This window comes from Coptis chinensis, chromosome 9, assembly GCF_015680905.1.
Source record: "Coptis chinensis isolate HL-2020 chromosome 9, ASM1568090v1, whole genome shotgun sequence".
NCBI classification, from domain to species: Eukaryota; Viridiplantae; Streptophyta; class Magnoliopsida; order Ranunculales; family Ranunculaceae; genus Coptis; species Coptis chinensis.
In genome coordinates this window covers 63,520,871-63,529,447 of record NC_141464.1, presented here as the reverse complement: position 1 = coordinate 63,529,447, position 8,577 = coordinate 63,520,871, and positions in this window count along the sequence as shown.

The following is an 8,577-nucleotide window of genomic DNA, read 5'->3' as shown; positions in this document are numbered from 1 at the left end:
TGAAAAAAATCAAAACTGAATGGTAGTGCAAATCTCTAGACCCATTAGTGTTATTATGTACTAATGTCTAGATTTTTATGAATAATTTCAACAATTCTTGTGCATCTACATTTTTTATTTCCTAATTCTCTTAGGTGTTCTAGATATGATTAGGTTTTACTAACGTCACATAGAGTGATGCAATTGTTTAAAGAGGGGCTCTATTTTTGGTTGAAAGGGGTCGGGACTATATATAGAGATTATTCTAAGTTCTTCGAGGAATTATATACGTACTGAAATTATTTTTACCGGATTGTGAGGTCATAAATAGTAATTTGGAACTTCAATCATCATCTCTAGAATTACAAGTCAATCATTAGGTCCCAAGATAGTGTCTCGGATCAACTATCCATAGTGCGATATCGCTTTTGCTTTTAACTTTGGTTCTGACAAGTCATAGACATTTATCATGTGACTAATACAATTTAGATTTAAAGAGGCGAACATGAGCCATTACCGGGTGAAAAGTTATAAAACATTTTAATTCGATCTTCCAAATTTTACCAGTGGAACATGAGCCATTACCAGCCTTGGATTCTTGCAAAGAAGTGCTCATAAACCTGCTTAGTACTATGTTCTGAATTCCTTCTTGGACTTGTCTCACTAGCTTGTGTCCTCTTCTCTTTTTTGCATGAGTACCATCCAAAGAAAGGTGTAACCTGTTCTTCCTTATTAGCTACCTTATCATCTATTTTTTTCTTAGGCCTAAATGAGTGCTTCTTCCCAACCTTCATCTTTCTTAGTAATAATAGCATCTTTCTCCACCTCATAAACCTCTACAATTTCATCCCCCGTAACATACATGAATTGCATCCACAGTTTATATATCTTTTATCCAAACCGGTTTCTTCTTCTTGTTTATCTACTTTAATCCGTATTTTTTTTATTACAAATTCGGGATGCTTACATCTTGCATATGAAGTTGTTATCATTGAACATAGGTGTTCCAACTTTACAGTCTCTTCTATCCTTGTATCTCATCGATACAACTTCGTGCCTAGTTTGATGCTAATTGGAGTGGTAATGTCAATGAAAAACAATTTACATGTTTTGTTGCAATTATAGAATTCTAGTTTGTAAAAAAATAGTTATGTGAGTTGAGATTTAATACCTTGACATAATTATTTGTTTTAAGAAAAAACCATAAACCAAGTTAACATATCCATCAGTGAGAATATTAAGTTATTTACCCAACACGATAAGCCCGTGGGACTCCGGCCCAGCTCATTGACACCAATAGTCCGCAGAGGCCTCATGCTATTAAATACCATCACTATTTCCTGGTCTTTAACTTGGAAATAGGAAAACTATATATTTTTTTTGGTCGAAAATTGAGGGTGAGCCAGGGCGTACCCTGGGCCCCTCCTGGCTCCGCCACTGGGTTGCGTCCCATTATGTGATCCAACTTCGTTTAGACGGCTGTCCACCAATCTGGCTATAAATAATAATGCACCAAATTCTTGTGCCACACAACACAACAAGAAAAGAAAAAGAGTCTGGCGGTTGCCATTGTTGTCATCGTTCATCAATAATGCATAAACAACATCACCATACTTGCAAATTGTACAATTGAGTATTGACGTGTTGTCCATTCAAAGAATCATATATTTTTTTTTCGATAATAATTCAAAGAGTCATATTTTCTCAAGACTATGATCATGAATGATTAACAGCCACCCGACATGCAACTAATTTTCTGCGAGTGTCGTATTAGAGCATTAGAGATAGGGTCAGTGAGCTTCAATATTTAAACACGTAGCAAGGAATCTGCACGGGTGCCTAAACAAACAGGTAGTCCGATCATGATGTGTTCTAGCCCATGGGCCTAAGGTAATAGGGTTATAGATTAGTTCACCGTAAGTAAACCAATGGGCCAAACAGAACACAAAACTGTTGGCAACGGGAAATAACCCAACCAAAGGGAAACTGCATTACCGTGGGTGATTGGAGATTTGGCGCACCGCTGTGTCTTTGGTAAAATCGTTGTCCTCTGTAAATCTCTGGACTATATGATAGCCGGGTGGGTTCTGAGGAACCCTCCCCACTATTGAGTAGGTTAATTTAGATCTCCTTATTTACTTAATTTAGAAACACCTCTCTCATTAAATTTATCATTCACTAAATTTAGAATAAGCCCTACTTTTATTAATATAATTTGAACAAGGTTCTTTTTGTACTAATAATTTAGAAACACCTATCTAATGTCACTTAAATTAAATAATTACTCCAATTTCCTACATTAAAATTAAAACAAATCCTATTTTATTATTGATAATTTAAAATAACCTCCATAATATCACTTAAATAACATAATTATCTCTCATTTTGTTTTAAAAAAATAAATAGATGAGTCTCTCTTATATAATTACAATTACGATTTACAATTATAATCCAAAGAAACCATACTAACTATCGATCTAGAGGGGCGGGTGAGACTTAAGAAAACCGATGTGTAGCACGGTTTGCATACTTGTTTAAATTTCTATCCTGTGACCTTGTGTAGAGTTTTATTACCCGTAATGGTTTTAACGTAAATCATCGTGCCTTCTTGTGTTGATTGAAATGAGTAGAAACGAGTCGAGACAGGGGATATTGCTCATTGGGCTTTGCGCTCTGAAAAACTGTATGAGGAAATGAGTTTGCTAGATTTCTTTTCATATGGCTATTTTTGATTGATCATTTAAAGATGCGTGAACACGGAATTTAATCGAACACCTTGTCTACACAAATTTCGAACACTAAACTCAAAATCTTAAGTCGTATACCTACGCTCTGATACCAATTGTTGTGAATAAATAACTGCGGAAACAACGTTACCCACACAACAAACAGATCAATCCAATACAAGGACCGATTCTTCTCAATAGACAAGACTTCAACACCCTCCAAGCAATCTCCCGACACTTCTCAATATCAAATAACAAGCATATAAAGTAAAACAATTAATGTAAAAGAAGAACAAACCATAAGACGAAATATATCGTGGTTCGGCAATTTGCCTACATCCACACTGCGAGTTCCAAGCTTTACTAGATGTCCGGAGTAACAGATTACAAGTCTCTCAATTCACTCACAAAGAATGAACACTCAACTCACAAAGAATTGCTCTCTTGTAATCTCTCTCTTTCTTGGTTTTGGAAAAAGTTAGGTTTTCCAAAACCTTGATTTTGTTTTTATACCAAAAAACAAATTTCATGGTTACCGTGAATGCGAGGCCCACTTAAAAATAGCTCCCCTCGCGCGCTGGTGGCTTGTTGTCTCCAGTTCTTGGGCCCGCGGTGCGCTCTCTTTTAAAAGCCAGTGGCTCTTGACTCCAGGCTCTTGTGCGCAGGTGCGCTCTGAACGTGAAATAGAAAAAAAAATCCCTTTTTCTCTACATTCTCCACCTTGGTGAGGTTTTAACACATAAAACCAAGCCGAACACATCCAGAAAGAACACATCCAGTAGGAACACATCCAAAGAGGAAGACTTCGCGAATCGACTACCCCGGGGCTATATGCCCACACAGGGCTCTTTCAAACATGTAGGATTTGGTGCAAGTCCAAACAGTGTTGGAACTTAACTCCGGTGACAACTTTCGTCAGCATATCAACAGGATTGTCATGGGTGTCCACTTTCTCGATCTTTACATCACCATCCTCAACGACATCCCGTGATAAAGTGATAACGGACATCAATATGCTTGGTCCGAGCATGATGAACCTGGTTCTTCGCCAAATGAATAGCACTCTGACTATCACAATACAAAGCAACACTGTTCTGCTCAATACCCATATCATCTAGAAGACCTCAAAGCCATAGTGCCTCTTTCATCTTTGCCTCGCCATCGCCATATACTCTGCCTCGGTGAGTAGATAGATAGAACAAGAAGCACAGTAGCATAGACCTCCAACTAACCGATGCACCATGCATCATAAACACATAACCAGTAGTCGATCGTCGTCTATCTAGATCACCTGCATAATCAGAATCTACAAACCCACTAACATAACAAGTGCCTCCACCATAAGCTAATCCCACATCCAAGGTACCCTTCAAGTACCATAGTACCCATTTCACTGCCTCCCAATGCTACTTCCTAAGATTTTCCATATACCTGCTTACAACACTAACTCCAAAGCTCCACCATAGCATACATCAAACTACCTACCCGCGACTTGCATAAGGAACATTAGTCATATGCTTTTGTTCCTCCAATCAACTAGGAGAGAACTTAGTCAAAGCCTAAAATGCCCAAATTTAAAGGTGTAGAAACCGACTTTGCATTCTCCATACCAAATCGAGAAATTACTTTCTGAAGGTATTTCTTCTGAGATACAACTATCCGTCGCTTCTTCCTATCTCTGTCAATCTCCATGCCCAGTATCTTCTTGGCTCCACCTAAGTCTTTCATCTCAAACTCAGAGGTAAGTTGAGATTTCCACTTGTCTATCTCCACCATGCTTTTGGAAGCAATAAGCATGTCATCCACATAAAGCAGGAGATAGATGAAGTCATTACCACGAAGCCTTCTAAAGTAGACACAGCAGTCATACTTACTTTGGGTGTACTCATGTTGCATCATGAATGTGTCAAAGCGCTTGTACCATTGCCTGGGCGATTGTTTTAACCCATATAGTGACCGATTCAATTTGCATACATGATCTTCTTTCTCAGCAACAACAAACCCTTTAGGTTATCTCATATATATCTCTTCCTCCAGGTCCCCATGCAAGAAAGCAGTTTTCACATCAAGTTGCTCTAACTCCAAGTGGAAGTGAGCAACTAAACTCAATAACACACGAATGGAAGTATGTTTGACCACCGGGGAAAATACCTCATTGTAATCGACTCCTTCCTTCTGTGAGAAACCCTTTGCTACTACTCTTGCCTTGTACCTAGTACTGTCGGACTCAGGAAGGACCTCTTTCTTTCTGAACACCCATTTACTGCCGATAGTCCTTTTTCCCTTTGGCAATAAAACTAGGTCCCATGTGTGATTTTTGTCAAGAGACTCCATCTCTTGTTGCATAGCCACCAACCAATCCCTGTAATAAGCATCTCTAACAGCTTCCTTGAAACTATCTGACTCATCATCTTCAATATTCAGTGCATATGCCACTAAATCTACCTGACCATAGTGTTTCACCGGCTTCTTGTGCCCATACTTGTGCACTTCTTTAACTTGTCTCTTTGGCCTAGGGTCAGCCAATACAAGTTCGCGGATCTCTTGCTCTTCTTCCTTTCTTTGTATGGGTTCCATAATTTGGTACCTCATCATGAACCAAATCCACCATCTCTGGCGCATTAGACAACTCAAGCTCAGTGGCTTAAACTTCTATAGACTCACCATTCTGCCCAACTCTTTTCGGCTTACTGAAAGATAACACGGAAGTCTCATCAAACGTAACATCTCTGCTGACCAGGAACTTGTGGTCTTCTAGACACCACAATCTGTATCCCTTTACCCCATTTGTGAAGCCTAAGAATATGACTTTCTTAGCTCTAGGATCTAGCTTGCTTTCCCTCACATGGTAGTAAGCAGTCGATCCAAACACTCGCAAAATACTATAATCAGCTGGGTTACCTGACCACACCTCATAAGTAATTCTAATGCTAAATATCACAACAACTGTAGTTTTGTTCCCGCAAATCCCAATCCTGGCTATAATCAACAACTTCTCAACAATAATTACGAACTAATACCTGTTCCACAACCTATACCACTCGTTACGGATAGGACAAGCGAGACTTCCTTAGCTTACATGAACCAACAATATCAAATTTTGACGTCTATCCAACAATCACTTCAACAATTGGCACAAGAAAAGAGTCAGAAAGGCGTGTTTCCTGGACAAGTAATTCCAAACCCTAAGCCAGCAAACACTGCCTTTGAACTCACCAATGCACCTGGTACAAGTACTCCAAACCAAGGTGAGGTGCATGCAATCACTACTCTTCGACCTGGCAAAACTGTAGACAATCAAATACGCATGCCATATGATCAACCAAAAGAATTCGAAGGTTCCAATGAACCTACAGAGGATTCACCAAATCCAACAAAGTCAACATCTCATAAATTAGGAAATAAGCAAGTGGGCCCCTTTGCCAAATTCCGCCCTAAGGCACCGTTTCTTGCACGCGTTGGCAAAGAATAAACCTGATGAGAATTTTGAAGAAATTTGAGAAACTTTTCAGAATTTGACAATCAACTTACTTTTTCTCAATGCCCTAAAGCTATTGCCAAAACATGCAAAATTTCTGAAAGATATGTGCACCACAAAAAGGAGAACTAATGTTCCTCAACAAGCGTTCCTCACCGAACATTTTCCATCCATCACTGAACACAATGGTATAGTCAAATACAATGACCCTGGTAGACCAACAGTTCTATACACCTTAGGTAACAAATATACGGCTACTGTGCTACTAAACCTACGAGCTAGTGTGAACTTACTTCCATATTACTTATTTAAACAATTAGGTCTTCATGAGCTGAAACCTACCACCATGACTCTACAGTTAGCCGATCGTTCCATTAAGTATCCAAAAGGAATTATGGAAAACGTCCTTGTAAAAGTCCAAGACTTTTACTATCCTGTAGACTTTGTTATTTTGGATACATAAGTTGCATGTGATTCCATTCCTATCATCTTAGGACGTCCGTTCCTAGCAACTGCTAATGCTCTCATTAACTGTAGGGATGGTTCCATGACCATGTCTTTCAGAAATCTTTCGGTCGAGGTGAATGTGTTCAAGTTAATGAAACAAATTCCAGAGCCTGGCATTGATGGTGATGTGAACAGGGTTGACAGCATTGCGCAAGAGTATTTAACAAACTCTTTTCCTGAAGATGAAGTATACCAATTTCTTTCCTTTAGCAATTCTGAATTTGAGGATGATGATTATACACAAGAAGTAAACGAGTTATTAAAGTCAATACCACTATTTGACCCTACGACCGTGATGTCTAGTGACTTTGATGAACATCAATCTGTTTACTCCATGGAAGACGACTTTCCTCAAGAATTTTTAATACCCACTCCTCCTGCCCCTAACTTAAAGCCTCTTCCTTCGAAATTAAAATGCGTACATCTTGATCCAGATGGTAGTCATCCAATTATCATATCATCACAATTAACTAACGATCAAGAATCTCGTTTAATAGATGTCATTCAACAACACCGTTCTACTATTGGATGGTCTCTCGATGACATTAAGGGCATTGACCCTAGTGTATGCACCCATCGCATACATCTTGAAGAAAATACTAAGACGTCGCATAACCCGCAACGTCGTCTAAACCCCACCATGAAGGATGTGGTACGGGAGGAAGTTGTACGATTACTCGATGCGGGTATTATCTATCCTATCTCCGATAGTGTTTGGGTAAGTCCAGTACACGTTGTTCCAAAGAAATCTAGCATTACAGTTGTGCACAATGATAAAGATGAATGCATCTCCACTCGTATTCCAATAAAATGGAGAATATGCATCGATTATCGCAAACTTAATGCTGTCACTCGTAAGGACCATTTCCCACTTCCCTTCATCGATCAGATTCTTGAACGGTTAGCCGGTCACGCATATTACTGTTTTCTTGATGGTTATTCAGGATATTTTCAAATATTAATAGATCCTGCTGATCAAGAAAATACCACGTTCACCTGTCCATTTGGTACATTTGCATATAAATGAATGCCTTTTGGCCTTTGCAATGCACCTGGTACTTTCCAACGCTGCATGCTTAACATTTTCAGTGATATGGTTGAACGTTTTATAGAAGTATTCATGGACGACTTCTCAATATATGGTGATTCTTTCTATAACTGTTTGTCCAATCTGGAAAAGGTTTTCACACGTTATGAAGAGAAAAACCTCGTTCTTAATTGGGAAAAATGTCATTTTATGGTTAAAAAAGGAATAGTTCTAGGACATATTGTTTCAAAGGATGGAATCGAAGTCGATAAAGCTAAGATTGAAAAAATTGATTCACTTCCTATACCAAAAATAGTTCTCGACATTCACGCATTTTTAGGACACGCAGGTTTCTATAGGAGATTTATTCAAGATTTCTCGAAGGTTGCTTGACCTTTAACCAATCTCCTGCTTAAAGATGCCGCTTTTGACTTCACTTTCAATTGCAAACAAGCTTTTGAGACCTTAAAATCTGCCCTAACTACCGCTCCCATAATTCAACCGCCTGATTGGTCTAAACCTTTTGAATTAATGTGTGACGCGAGCGACTATGCTATTGGAGCTGTACTAGGGCAACGGTGAGAAGATAAGCCAATTGTCATTTACTACCCGATTAAAACCTTTAATGAAGCTCTACGTAACTATACCACCACTGAGAAAGAGTTTCTCGCCGTTGTATATGCCTTGGATAAATTTCACCCATACCTAGTGGGTTCTTCCACAATTGTCTACACTGACCATGCGGCGCTTCGTTACCTATTAGCGAAAAAAGATGCAAAACAAGGGTTGATCCGCTGGATTCTCCTCTTGCAAGAATTTACTCTAGAAATTATAGATAAAAAAGGTTGCGAAAATGTGGT